The sequence below is a fragment of the Cydia pomonella genome, chromosome 23 (genome assembly GCF_033807575.1).
Source record: "Cydia pomonella isolate Wapato2018A chromosome 23, ilCydPomo1, whole genome shotgun sequence".
In the NCBI taxonomy this organism is placed as follows: Eukaryota; Metazoa; Arthropoda; class Insecta; order Lepidoptera; family Tortricidae; genus Cydia; species Cydia pomonella.
The window spans coordinates 8,968,195-8,983,962 of record NC_084725.1 but is presented as its reverse complement, the minus strand read 5'-3'; the positions used below and the strand labels follow the sequence as shown (position 1 = coordinate 8,983,962).

Genomic DNA, 15,768 nt, shown 5'->3' with positions numbered 1-15,768 from the left:
TCATTAATAATATTTAACAATTTGTTAGACCAATTACTCCTTAACAGATGTCGCTTTCGTGCTGTCATATTCATTAAACAACGTGAGGAATATGTTAAGTTTCTTACAAATATACAAATATGTATACAACGAATATACAATCATACGGAATATAAGCGTTATTCCTTGTAGAAGATTAAAGTTATCTCTAATAGATAGTTCCGAAAATAAATAACGAAAAAAGGAAAGCTTTTCCATTAGGATTCATTCCCGTTTATGTAAGGAAAGACTTAACAATAATTGATACAAATAAAAAGAGACAATAATTTATTTAGTAACATATATTGAACAAAACATAATAGGAAGTCAAATTGGAGTAATCCATGAGTACTAATCGCATTTGAAATCAGAACAAATTATAAAGCGTATTCGCTCGCTTTTCATTTTTCAGTTCGCATTCGATATCTGTTACAAACGGCCAGTACTCATACAATTTTCATCGTGACACGTATACGATATTCGAGCTTTCGCCAACACTATGCATTCCGTTTTCGAATAAGATAATAATTAAATGGAACTTAGTCGCGTCACTTAGATCGTGAGTAGTGTTTAGCGACAATGGAAGGCGTGGTTGCCGGCTAGCGGGGAATAATTACCCCCCTCCCCCCTGAGTAAAAGGAGGGGGGCTTCATTGAGCATTGTCTTCTGACCCTGCGCAAGAGTTATAAGGTTGAAGTTTTTGAAAGATTTCTGTTTTAATGTCCTTAACAATGTTATCTCATACTTTACTGAAGCACGGAGAAGTGTATAGTTTCACATGATCATTGTGGCGTAAAAGGCCCACCCGGTAAAATGTGTTTCTTTTTTATTATTTTGATTGGTATTTATTAGACGGGCAACTCTTTGTTGAAATTTTTATGTATAGGATTATTTTTAAGACTCACTTATAAGATTTATTGACTTATAAGAATTTAACTATACGTAAGCGTCCGCATAGCGAATAAAATCGTACGCTAAATATGCTTAAATATATGATGCAATATCCCTTCTTTAAGACCAGATGGTTTAAATTATGCAACAACACTACTTACTTTATTTACAAGCCAACAAAATATTCATAAAATAACAACAACAGATTTAATAAGAACCAATCCATTATCGATAAAACACCTTCCCGTTGACAGATCGTGATTCTAATTATTTTATGTTAATACGACAAAAAAACACCTAGCAACATGACATTGGCGGTCAACCTTTTTTTTATTTAGCTATCGTACGCGTAAAAGAATGCGAGGGCCACCCCGGGTTATTGCGAATACGTGGAGGTGGCGCGTGCCTGCCTCTTCGTACTGCCAACGCTATCAAAAATGGCTAACATGCAGGTACCGACCTAGCGAACTTAAGCCTTTCTTAGTAGGAACACATACACAATACCTTACGTAACACAACACGCGTGCTGAATCACTGAATTACGATTTCTCTATCACACCTTAAACTAAACGACTTGAAACAATGCGATAGATACAAATTTATTACACAGTAAAATGTCTAGACTGTTATTTTTAAAATTTCATATTTCGAACGCCCGTAAAAAACGAAACGGATTTCTTTATCTCGAAACCATCGTTCTAAATTCAAAATATAAGTGAAGCAATTGAAAAACGAAACGAACTTAGTTCATGTTACGAACGCGTTCCAAATCCGAGTGTATTCAAATATCGAAGCCGAGATGGATTATGACGGGCGGGAGATGGCTGGCTGGAATACATCTTGATAATGCCGGACGTTTTTTTCTATTACCGTTACATTTCGAAATTCGAAAAAAGTGCATATGTTTAACGAACAAAAAACGATTTAAAATTGCAAATCGGTACAGCTTTCTATGATTTAACCACCTAGTTAATAAGATAATATTATTTATTACCGGTCATCTTTCTTTAAAGTTACAAACCGAAACATTCAATCAAGCAACGATTTGAATAAAATATTACTCAAACTTATAAAATCATAATGTTAGGCGTAGAGGCCAGTTTCGGCGGCGATATGATATGATCCCATTGATTGATGGGTGACCACGCAGCGAGCGACCGCCTAACGTGACCCGCTTTTTAATAACACATTCATATTTTGAGAGTCCATATTAGAATGGACATTTTGTACTCTCTTAAGGATGTTGACCCCGCACGAACTAGACTTCCATGTTTTGGACTTAATTAAAAAAAGTAAAAAGCACTCGTGCCTCCGTGTTTGTGGATCGAACTTTAATTAATAAGCGGTTTGAAGTGAACCAAGAATTTTTCACGGTCGGTATTTAGATAATTTCCTGTTGGTGTCAAATGAAATGACGCAAGCTGTCAAAAAATGCAGTTCCTTGAATCACTGGAAGTTCTACGCAGTTCCAATTTAGAATCGCTCACGTTCTATTCTATTTTCAAAACAGAAATTTGAATATGAACCGAAAGTAACGGCGGGAGTGCTTCTGTGTTTGTAATTCGTCCGTTTGAAAATGGAACGTCTTTTTCTTATTATGAATGCGTTAAGGATGCGAGAGCATGCGTCCGACGGTTTAGTAACTGATGCATTAATGCCTCGAATGATCTGTATCGTTTTTTTGTCCGACGCTTGGAGATTGGTCATTACACATCTGAATATGTGTTCTCCACAAAAAGTCGGATCACGACTCGGTAAAAACTTTGTAGTGATGTAAGTAGATAGCAAACGTGCTCTTTATTCGATTTCCGTCTGATGGGAGAGTTTTGAACGGGAACTCATTTTAGTACCCAAATTGATTTTTATTGACTCTTATTAAACGGGAACTAAGCCATTAGTAATTTGCTTAATAATGAAATATCAAATGTCTTTTACACAAAGCGAAGTACGCCCGTCTCTAATTAAAGTCTCCATATTCCTTAAACACGGGAATTAACCTCAATTGAGGGATCGCTCTATTTAAATTACTCGTAACGTACTATTCAGCTTTCTGGAAGCGTGTGACACGTCACTCTAATTTGCTCAAGCAGCTGAGAAACGGCCCGCTACATTCGTATATAATTTGTTCGATTCCAATTCGAAATTCGAATTTAAAAACGCAGAATGCGTTAACAACCTGCGACCACTTTTAATCCTGTTCTAATTGTATTGTCTGTATTAATCTATTTGAGATATGTTGCTAAAAAGTGCGAGTCGCTGTAAGAATTTAAATTTTTACCAAAACGAGTTGAGAACCTAAAATTGTATGCTAAATGAAACCTCGCGTTAGCAAAAATCACAACGTGTATTGCATAAATAAATCTTTTATTTCGTGTTAAACCGGAGTTTAACACGTTTCCTGTTTTTGAATGGCTTTCTTTGTCGTGTTTTAAACCGACCGGTATATCAAGCGTTTCCTTCTTTTACGCTTTGCATGAAAATAATGTCGCTATTGTAGGAACTGTACAATGATATAAAATTATCATAAGATTCATGAGGCACACGCGGGCTTAGTAATAATCTCATATTTGAACCCGTCCCGTCCGCCATCTTTAAAACAATGAGCGTTATTGTCTCTTCTTAATTCCATTTTTGAAAAAATAATCCATTTCGCATTTCATCGCGGCTGGCTCATTGATTCCACTTACTCAAACGAATTTGAACTTAACTGCTAAGAATTTAAAGTTGTAACTTGTAAGTTGTTGCTAACACAGCTGGATTCCTTCACGTTTTACGTGCTCGGACCAAATTGGATCTTATCTTGGAGTATCGAAGGGCGAGAATTGTTTACTAATTGGTTTACGACAATTGCATGTGTGAGGAGCGAGACGGCGTACGTGGGAGAGAGAGGTGGAATGAATGCACGATTTTGCAATGTGTTTTATTAACATAATTACGATTGTCGGGACAAATCGGGTTGGTTCGATATTTTGTATCTACAATGTTGATATAAGTATCAAAGGGATAACACATTGCACATAAAGGGATAATAGAAAGTTCTAAAAACTCGTAACAACCTTCTTGTATCATAAAATTCATAAACAAAAAAAAAATAGAAAAAAAAATACCTATGTATCTTTATAGGCATAACATTTAAGTACATTAAAAACTCGAACGATTGAATTTTTGTTAATAATTATTATATATCATTAATAAGAGCCGTGTAGTTATGGACTTTATACCTACTAAAAATAAGCTCCTTTATACATATAGTAAAAATTGATTTCTTGAAATTAAATTAATTAAATGAAATTTGTAGAATTTATATTAAATTTCAAGTAATCTAATTAATTAAGTATCTGTATAATTAAAGTAACCTTTATCAATGCCACTAGTAATGAAATAATTAGCTTTGGTTTTTGTGCCCACACTTATGTCCTATTGAAATCAATCATATTTTTATGCGCCTAGTTTTAAACCATGATTATAATATAGGTGTAACTTATTGCACAAAACAAGCATTTAGCCACTGCGCTAAACGAAGTGGCCGCTTTCCGGCTCCGTCGAACAGTATATACGCCTCGGTCAGTAAATAAGAAAGCCTTAGATCAATCACATGTGGTCGGAGACATTTCTTACTTTACTGCCTATGCCATTTTTCTAAAATCTCCGTTGCTAATATCCCCTGGGTCACAGAATGGGAAAAAACAAAAAACAGTTGATTGACCGAAGTCCTTTAACCCACTTCTGATCTATCAATATTTGGAGCGCGTACGTTCCCGATTGCTAAGGTACTAAGGTAAGCACATAAAAACTTATATGAATAAAATACACATAAACATAAAGTTTTATATTTAAATGCAATACTGACACAATTGTCCACTGCTTTCTTTCTTTTATAATGATTTTTCTTGTCGATATCCAATAAGTTGGCAAGAAAAACTCAGTTTTTTAAATACACAAGTAAGATATACGTCTAGGACGTGCTTGGCATGATAATTCCCTATAAATGACACGTGAAGCCGATGGTCCCGCTTTCAAATCCTGGTAAGGGCATTTATTTGTGCAGCGATATTTGCTCCTGAGTCAATACCCATGACTCTATGTATTCTATATCAATTACATATGTACCCACGACGCAAGCCTTATTGAGATTACTGTGGGACTAACGGCCGATTCGATGAATGAGATACGATAACGATAAGTTCTGGTTTAGATAAGTTCTCATTTAGATATTGTTTGTATGTCGTATGACAGAATCAGCTCGATTCGGGCAACCAATGTCACTTTGACGTTAGAAATATCGTAGAGAAATCGTACTGGGATCACTGCTGAATCAAAATAAACGTCAATTTTCACAAGTCGTTTCCAAGATCTTAAAAGTGTCTTAATCATTCTTCGAATCGTGCCGTAAGTCAATTTGCGTGATGTCCAACAATATTTATTTATTTAAATCATAAAATCTCAACGTTTACATGAAAAACATTCGGTAGTCTGTTCATCGCCCCCAATAGGAAATGATTTGTCGTAACAGCTTCATTTAGTCTTAATTTACAACGGAAGTGAGCTATAATAATATCCTCAGTATAACCGCTTGTTGTGCCTAGTTCTAGACCAGAGAATAAATATGTTTACACATGCAATGGTAACCGGGCGAGACTCTTACGTTTGTTGCATTGCAACCTACAATATAAAGTCGCCATCAGAAATATAGGAGCGGCCGAGGTACTCCCAAATATCTGAATACGCCTCTATTGTCAAGGTGAGAGTGCGTGCTTAGATATTTTTGAGCACCTCGGCCGCTCCGATATATCTGATTGTGGCTGTACAAGATTGCCTGTCAAATATCAAAAGTGCGATCAAATTCGGAATGATGTCAAGTGTCATAGGAAGTATTGAATCCAGATAGTAGATTGTTAACCAAGGGATAAAAGGCACGCTTTTGGCCAATTGACCAATATTGGCCAATAGTCCAAGACGGAAATGGTGCCTTTTACCGGAGGTAAATACCGCTTACTGTGGGCTTTAGTCAATTTGTGTAAGAATGTTCCTACAATATTTATTTATTGAAATACTCTAATTTTCATTTAAAATACGAGTAAATTAAAATATGTACATATGTATTTAACAAAAACATGACTAAGTATAAACTTTTACATTACCTATTTCTTGCGAGAACTTTTAATTAACAATGTTGGTAAAAGTATCGTTATTTTTGGAATGGGGAGTTAAATATCAGCATGGATATTGTATAGGTAATAAATCCATTTAAAACCAAATATAAAAAATAAACCTGGAACCTGGCGAAACTTATTGGAAAGATACTATAAACAAACTTTTTGCATGAGAATCGCCTACTAGTAAAGACATTAAATAAAATTAAACAACTAAACAAAAACATCTATAAACTACTATCCATTTACTATAAACGTCAGATATAATTATTACCATTTAAAGATTAAATAATAAAATAAACGGACGATTTACAATTGTAAATAACAATTAATATAGACCGTAGAAGGGCCGAGTGACAGACGGACGGACGGACGGGCCGCTGATGTATGGCCCCTTATGGACGGACACGAGATGAGTATGTCGTGTGTTGATACGAGTACAAAATGCGATTTAGAGCAGTCCCGATTGATGTTTATTTTATAAGTATAAGTGGCACTAATGAAAAAAGGACGTTATTTCATTTTTAGTGCTCCGTTCAAAACTGTGTTCACGGAGCACGTCTGTTCAGGGTGCCTAGCCAAAATATATCTCTCTATCGCACTAATATGTAAGAATGATGAAGAGATAGACAGCGGTTCGTTGTCGTAGCGCAAACAATTGTCATCGTTATTAGGCCTCCAGGAGTTTGTCTTCTGGCAACTAATATCAAAAATTTCTATTTCTTATTTTAGGGGGAGATTTAGGGGGTTGAAATGGGTAATCTGATTTTTTAAAGAATTTAAAATATAATTATTTTTATTAATTACACTTTATTCGAAAGCAGTTATAAATAATTAATTATTTTACCATCAGGACATATCGTAGTTTTACAATAAGTATATATGATCGCAATAAAAACATGCACTGGTTGCATAAGTAAATCAAATTATAATAGCCTTTGTAAAGCAATGACCCAGTTCAAATTTTAATTCAATTTCAAAGAAACATATTGGTTACATTATTGGCTATTTAGTGAGGTACGTAATCAATTCTACTCTAAGTTACATTCAAACTTTGTTGTTTTGTTACATTTTCTGTAACATTAAAGTCTAATTTGAAATAACAAACGTGCGTCTGGTTTTTTTTAATGACGAATAAACTATATTCATGTGAAAAACCTTTATATTATTTTATTTTTTAAGTCTTCCTAAATACAAAACAAATTTTATTTTAACTACCGCATTTGTAACGACTGACGACTGCTGTAATTTACTAAAGGCAACAGAAAACGTCGCTGCAAAACAATTTTTCCAATATCGAATTATCGTTCTCCATTACAATCGATTTAACCGTTCGATTTACGAAAAGCAAATTTGCGGCGGCCGTTTTGAAAATTGAAAACAGTTTTATGGAAACCGTTTAAGCGTTCGATATAAATGAATCACGTATGACTCAAGTCCATTGTTCAAACACAATACTTCTTTATTTTCGATAACGGCTTAAGTCTAATTAGAATTACGATGTATGTTTTCCTTTCGGCTTTATTAGAAGTAAATTAGGAAATGTGTTTTTTATTGGAAAGGCTCGTAGAATTACAAGTGGAAAATATTTATGACACACGAATGGCTTCCCGCTACGGCCGTGAGACTATTCCGATGATATTAAATTTAAAATGGCGGCTTTTATTCATCTTTTACGGTTCGAGCGATTGACGGGGCCACTGTTCTAGACACAAGTTCCATTTTTAAACTGAATTTAGATATTTAAGCCGATAAACCTATAAATATATTTGTTTTTATATGAAGCCTTTTTAATACCTTTTTATTCATTTTGCAGATATGTGTAACGATTGCTACAAAAATATGAAACAACAAAAACTTTACTTGTATGTCGTATGATCAAAAACAATCGACTATCTAGATCGATCTAGATAGTCGATTGTTATGTGGAATCCGTATAATTTCTGTATTTTGTTATTGGCGGTTCCGTGGATAACTCCTTCACCTTTTCTTGGGTCTTTTTCGGGCTTTTGCATAATAGGTATTATGTTGTTACCTATTTGTTATCTGTGTGTTTTGTATATATTCTCTTTTTCTTAAGCTCTTCCAGAGCCTAGCGGCAAGAGCGTACGACTTTTAATTCGAAATTCGCGGGTTCAAACCCCGGCTCATACCAATGACTTTATCGGTACTTATGTACGATATAGCATTTGATATTCTCCAGCCGCTTTTCAGTGAAGGAAAACATCGTGAGGATTTCCCCACTAATCCCTATAAGGCCTATTTCCCCTCTGGATTGGAAGGTTAGATAGTATCGGTTTCGTAAAAACTGACGTCCATACTTGAAATTAGTGGCCAAGCGGACCCCAGGCTCCCATAAGCCGTGTCAAAAAGCCGGGTTAGCGCGAAAAAATGATGATGATTCTCTTTTTCTTATACTGATACACAATAAATAATATTACTTACTCCTTTACAGTAATTTCACGCTCAGTCTCGTTATCAGATGGATTCCATACATGAATATGACCGTGCGCATACACGCGGACCTCCAGCGGCTACCAGTGATTGAGATTGATTGAACGATTTCACCAAACTGATTGCTATTAGATTTATTCCGTTTTTATTATGGACACATTTTTACAGTCGGATAATTAGAATTTTTGAAAGTCGAAATAAATGAAAGAGATAAATAGAGATATATTATTTAAAAAAAAACCATATTGTTTTTTTTTTCAAAATGTTGAAACTTATATCTATTTTATTTATATCTGACAGTAAGGAGTTATAACAAATGAAAGTATTTAAATGTCTTTCCCATCACGGAACAATGGTGTTCCGGAGCTTTGGAAGGTGTGCGCGGAGCCGAACCCAACACGTAGATACCCTTTTGATACGATAAACATCTAAACACATTTCAAAACAACTATGAATTACTTAGTCATAAATTGTACTTTGAATATTGATCAACTTAATATATTATTCGCAGAGAACCCTAAAATAAGTAACAATTACTCCACAGCCGGAAGAACGAGGAATAACGACCGAACCAATGTTTATATTTCGAACTTAAAACATTTCCCGGTTTCATTGTTTTCACAAGAAAAAAATATATTTATTATTATAACGCTCACGTAGCTCTGACGTCATATCCCCGCTTGATAAGGCAGCTTCCGGTCAGTGAGTGAATGGATGACCGAATGATCGAATGAACGAACGACCTACGCTGGAGGACGTTTGATAAGGATTCGGTGCAATGAATGACATCTATTCGGGGATGCCACGGGGAGTTAAAGATGATGCTGTAAGTCCATGTTAAAAAGTATGAAAATGATTTTTATTAAGCAGATGCGTCTGAAAACGATGCAAATTTTCTTGATTACAGAAAAATTCAAAAAATTCTTAGCTTCGACCAATCGTACTTGCGAACTTTCGGAACACCGGTCCAACCAATAGAGCTCACAAAGCATACCAGGGGACCTATTTTTGAATTTCGAGCGTTTTGCGTCACTCGAAAATTTGTGGAAAACAGCGAAATGATAATTTTGAAAACCGAGCGATAGAAATTGGGAATTGAGTGGTGTTGACCACTCATTTTCAATGGTATTAGGAGAATTTAAATGCCTAGTAGTGGAAATATTACTGAATGAAATACACGAAATCGAGCGGTTAAAATTCAAAAATCGGCCCCTAGAAGCGTGCATATTTTTCCATTCGTTAGGGAGGCGCACATTGACATCTACTGTAAGAATCTTCAAATTTGAAGTTTAGCCGAAACGCTACTTTTCTTTTAATTTAAAAAATTACAATGAAAGTAATCTTCAGACTGAGAACTGAAAATGAATATGCTAATGTGATCAGTCTAGCCCAGTGACCTTGCATATATGAAGCCGATGGTCCCGGATTCGAATCCCGGTATGGGCATTTATTTATGTGATGAACTCAGATATTTGTTCCTGTGTCATGGGTGTTTTCTGTCTATTATTATTTAAGTATGTATATCGTCTCTTAGTTTGGGGCTTGGTCAATCTGTGAAAGATTGTCCCCAAATATTTATTTATATAATTTATTTATTTAATGAGTTTTTGGTATTTGGTATCATCCTTTTGACTCATTTGTTCTTGTTGAAAGCATAATCATAATACTTAATTTAAAAAATACAGTTATAGACAAAAAAATAAAATAATTTTGTAAAAAAAATTGACACGCTAACTATATACTTACATACAAAGTACATGTATGTATGTTTGTTTGAGTTTTAAAATTCGATTATTGTAGCTAATGATGTTTTAAACGATGCACGATTTTTACAGTTCATTAATATCTGTCAAATTGAATACAGATTCTTATTTAAATGCGTCTGTAAAGTTTCTATAATTCAGTTTTTACGCGACAAATCAAAAACTCATATGGAATATTAAGTGGTTTAAGTTACATCAAAAATATAATTTCTACGAGTTTATAAAGTTAATGAAAAAATTCAAGTATATTAAAGCTTTCCTTCCTGAGTCTATCTAAAATATGTATATTAAATAAATTAATGGTACTACCACACCGAAATCCAATCATTCACAATCAGAGACGATAGAATTAAATCTCATAGAAACATTCACACTGAAATACGCCGGATATGTTAAATTATAAATCCATTTCCGAATGGCTTCTACAACTTTACTGATTTGTTCAGGTAATAATCTTGTTACTTTTATTAATGAATTCTTTATTAATTTCACTGGTTTGATAAGTAAGTATTTTTTTAACTGAGAAGTTAAAGTTTTAAGTTAAGTTCACTCCCTACTCCTCAACTCATGAGTCGTAACTCATGTTCAGGAATTACGACTCAAAACGATAATTTATATTGTTTAAACTACAATTTAAATACTAACCCGTAATATGTTTGTTAAAATTACTGACCATAATATATGACGACCGGTTTGGCCTAGTGGGTAGTGACCCTGCCTACGAAGCTGATGGTCCCGGGTTCAAATCCTGGTAAGGGCATTTATTCGTGTGATGAGCATGGATATTTGTTCCTGAGTCATGGGTGTTTTCTATGTATTTAAGTATTTATAAATATTTATTTATTATATATATATCGTTGTCTAAGTACCCTCAACACAAGCCTTATTGAGCTTACTGTGGGACTTAATCAATTTGTGTAATAATGTAAAAAAAAAATTGGCCATGAATAACAAAAAAAAGGAACCAAATTAAAAATATGTTTAACATTTATATGTGATTTTCATTTATATATAAAAAAACCAAGTATTTTTAAACCGCCAAAGAAAAACATACGACTAATAATATTTATCTATAAATTTGATCGAGAGGCAAAAAATTGAATTATTTAGGTTTCTCAGTAGTTCGTCTCTATATTATCTTGATAAATAAACTTCAATAGAATAATTACAAATTCAAACGTGAAGTAATAGTTAGGTTTATAAATGTTTTAACGCTAATAATAAAACGTATCATAATTCAAATGATTACAAGCTTCTTAAAGTTTAACATAAAAAAAAAACGAAAAGATAGGTACTTCTAGGTTTCTGGTTTATAAATATGACACATACCGATATCATAGGTACCAAATTCTCGCAATAGACACGCTCCAATAGTGCGAGCGGGACGCCCTAAGATTGGTATGGTATGAATATTTATATTCCAATTTGAATATGCTTCCTGTATTTCTTAAGTAAATTATATTAACAAGTTTTTTGTGTAGGTACTGTTAAAAATGTAACCTTTGTCATTTGGGCCAAAAAACATCGATTGACACTACATATAAGAGCATTTATACACTGTCCGAGATATCGCATGATCCGATATCCTTGGAGAAAAGCAGCCGCTAAAGAGTGACTTATGACATCAAACCCTTCTTTTTGGTTTTAGGTTTTCTTTGGAACAATAAACATTTAAACAATGAAAAATTCAATGTGTAAAGGCGCTTTTTAAATTTATACTTATTTGTGGTCGTATCTGATATTCGATATCGGTTCGGACACTGTGGAAACGCTCTAAAATGTATTTTGACTATGTATTTTAATTAGTTATTAGTTTTTAGAATATCAACTATGTTTGGTATGCCCTGCGGTGGCAGCATGGTTCCATTTTTATCACTTGTCACTATGCCCGTCATTTTCGCGCTTATATACTTGTTAGAACGTGACAGGCATGGCGACAAATGATAAAGAGCCGACCATCTTAGCCCTACTGGATGCGCTTAATACATATCAAAGCCAATCACAGTCGTAGCGATTATATACCAAAATATATCTTATAGCAAGACATCTTACGATATCTTTTACATACCATTTGACACACACGAAGCTATAACAAATATTTTGGCATCTTACGATATCTATAGCAAGGCATCTTAAGATACGTTGCGATATATAGCTCGGTATACTACGATATATTTTGGTATCGTTGGCGTGTGTGGTGCTTAGCTATACTATAAGCTATCATTTCAGTATATTAATATATATTACCGCTCCGTCTGTGACGGGCTTAACACCTCAATGTAACCATGGTTTTAAACTAAATAAAATAAAATAAAATCCTTATAATAGTTTTGACGGTGCACGAAATAAGGTTAGAAACATACGGTACACATAGATTGTATTTTTTTTCTTTCATACGTAGAAATAAAAGTGAATGCTACAGTTACCGCAAAACAATTTCTTTCACTTCCATCTACACGAATGTATCTAGTCAATAGAAAGCCATTTTGAAATTGAATTCATACAGTATTGACTTGACCTCACCTGCGCTGACCCCGGCGTAGATAACTTGATAAAGCGCATACTAACCATACAAGTTAGTACGAAAAAATGGTGGCTTGATTTCTGATTTGAATCTTTATTTTGGTAAAGGAGTCATTATTAGTTTTAAAAGAACATTGTCAGAATGAACAAACAATGTCAAGTTAAAAAAACAATGTAAATAAATTACTATGTATGTATTGTATGTATAAAGATCCCAAATAAACGGTTAAGATCTACAATTTTCACACATTGTGTCTTGTGCCACGTTTTAATTTAACCCATTAGAGCCCACACCCACTTTTTTCTATACCACGTCGGTGGCAAACAAGTATACGGCCCGCCTGATGATAAGCAGTTACCGTAGCCTAGGGACGCCTGCAACTCCAGAACTTTTGGGAAGCTACCATTTTTCTAATGCTGTTAGGTTGAGTTACAGTAGAATCGAATCAAATGCCGTAGCCCAGGTGTACCCAATTTGATACAATGAGTGCTGTTGAAGTTAGTCCTAAGTGATATCAGTCTAAATATAAGCTTTAATAAATATATAAAAGTAATAAACATTATAATAACAAAATGTTATTTCATGCAACGACTCTATAATTACGCAAATTTTCTGCAAAATCTAAATAACCCTAACGTGTTCTCAGTTTTGACTAGCTGTCTATATCTGAGCAAGAAACTATAACGTATTTTGACCTTTGACTAGTCAAACCTAGAAATGGACAACGTTGACAATTAACGGAAATTCGAACTCTGACTGCAACATATCTACAAAACAATTTATATTTTGTAATTTATACTTCATCTATTTTATACTTTCAATCTTTGTGTATATTTGTCTATCCTTATGTTCAAAATCGAGCTAAAAGAGTACAAATATTTAAATAAGGTACCTTCTGGTCTGTTATACCTAGGCAATGAAACATTTTAATATTTATTACGTTGACGCTTTCCGCAGAGTACAGCGTCAACAGAACTCCAATGGGTAAAACATTGTACTGAAGTAAGTAGCAAAACTATAAAACAATCCAAACTAGGCACAAATTATTATAAAATCTATATATTATCTAATCTTCTTTAGTGCAGATCTATTTAAGTAAATATATAATGTAATGTTGTTAAATCAAATTGAAATCAAACACAAAAAGGATCTATCAAAATCTAATAAGAGTAGTAAGAACATGAATATATTTGTCTGTTTGTCTATTTATGGATCTCCTCAACATTTTAACTACACGATATGTTTATCAGTTAAACATGTAAGTTTTATGATCCATTAATTAGTGAAAGGTAGAAAATATAATTAATGAATTACTTTGTTATCTTTGAGTTAATAAACAAACAATTTTATTTATCAGGAGTTTAAATATTAATCACAAATTACAAATAAGTAGTTTAATTATTATTTGACATTATTTAAGATTTGTATTTAGCGGCAGCCGATTAAATCTATTAGTATCAGTACGTCACGCTCTTACACATTGGGTTACAGATTAATGTAAGCAAGCCGGCGCTAATCAATGCATTTCCAATACAGTTTAATATGTCATTAGCACATTTGGAATAACACAATTAACATAAGTAACACATAATAATAACTAGTTCAAAAATATTTCAATAACAAGGTGTTGTTTTTTCTCGTGCGGTTTAAAACTAGTAATGAAAAGAAAGCTTAATTAAACTTTATACTTGAACTATTTTTAAAACTTACCTTAATCTAAGACATCCAAATTCGAGCCAGACCAGCACACAAAGTCACCAATGGTCACAGAATTGTCACTCACTTCACAGTTTGACACAAGTTCAACGTTTTTCCAACCTGAAAAGTACGTAAAGATTTAACGCGGGAAAACTCAAAAAGGTGGTAGATGCCGCGCGGTCGTCGCGCGACTGAAAAAACGCGGCGTCCGCGTAAGAGTCGGAAACTAAATCAAAATACGCTAGAAGAGGGACGAGTCTCCGCAGGCCCCACCCTACCCCCACTACGCAGCGCGCAAAAAACATTCGTAAAAACGCGCGCCGCGCAAACTATCAATTGTTTATACCCAACAAAGTAACATCGAAAACAATCCCTAGATCCAAGTTAAACAATTAAAACAAGAACAATGTCGAATTTAAAACAATGGTTTAATTTGAAACGATGTTCATAAACTCAACACTGGCCGTTATTTACAAAAGTAAATCGAACGAACGAGTTTGAAAAATTCAAATTTGGAATCGGACCTTTTGAGTTTCCCTGCGACTGGCGACTAGGAAAAGTCGTAAAAAGTCGTGAAAGTAGATCGCGTATGACGTGCGACCGCCCGCCGCAGCCGCCAGGCTCTGAATGTGTACTTACAAGCGGTCGGAGCGCGCAGCGTTTTTTTCTGCCAAAAAACTTAAGAAAGGGTCCTTTAGAGGGTTAACCGTGGTCGGTTTTTGTGGACTATTAAACTGGAGCGACCTTTGACTTGATATGAATCGTATTGGATTCGCGCGGTCGTGGCTTTAATAGTACTTTTGGAGGAGCGCGGTAACTAAGAGTTATATGTACAATGCTTATCCTTTCATGTTTAACGAATATTATGGATAAATATTAAGTTTTTGATTCGGCTTATATTTTTAGTATTGAACCTAGTAAGACCAAGATTTTCTTTTTATTGGACCTTTGTTGTAATACTACGAGTATAATAAGAGCTCAAAATTCGAATTGAATTTGTACTTGTACAAGTTAAATACAATACAATTTAAATGTTCACTGAATTTTCAAAATTTCAATTATTTATGTTAAATATATACTACAATATAAACAAACTTTATACACCCTTAGTGAAACCAAAAAATCATAACCCTTCCTTTTGTCTTTGGTCAAAATTATTTTCGTTGACTTGTTTTTAGTCCCCAATAAATGTGACAGAGTGGATCTTTTTGTATGGGGTGAAATGTATTTAATTTTTCTCAAGAGAATTATAATCTCTAGCTAGAAA

The 15,768-nt window shown here is 34.0% G+C and overlaps 1 protein-coding gene across 3 annotated transcripts in view; it reads right to left on the bottom strand.

The window, feature by feature from the left end:
- Window positions 1-15,102, bottom strand: part of LOC133530772 (uncharacterized) — a 106,356-nt gene extending 91,254 nt beyond the window's left edge. Inside the window, exons 1-2 of one of the 3 annotated variants that reach the window (XM_061868838.1) lie at window positions 15,026-15,102; window positions 14,514-14,621 (exon numbers count right to left, since the gene is read on the bottom strand). The gene's annotated coding sequence lies outside the window, so the exon portion shown is untranslated. Of the gene's footprint in view, window positions 1-14,513; window positions 14,970-15,025 lie in introns of those variants that run through there. The other 2 variants (XM_061868841.1, XM_061868840.1) reach the window with 2 other exon arrangements.
- Window positions 15,103-15,768: the final 666 nt, after the last annotated feature.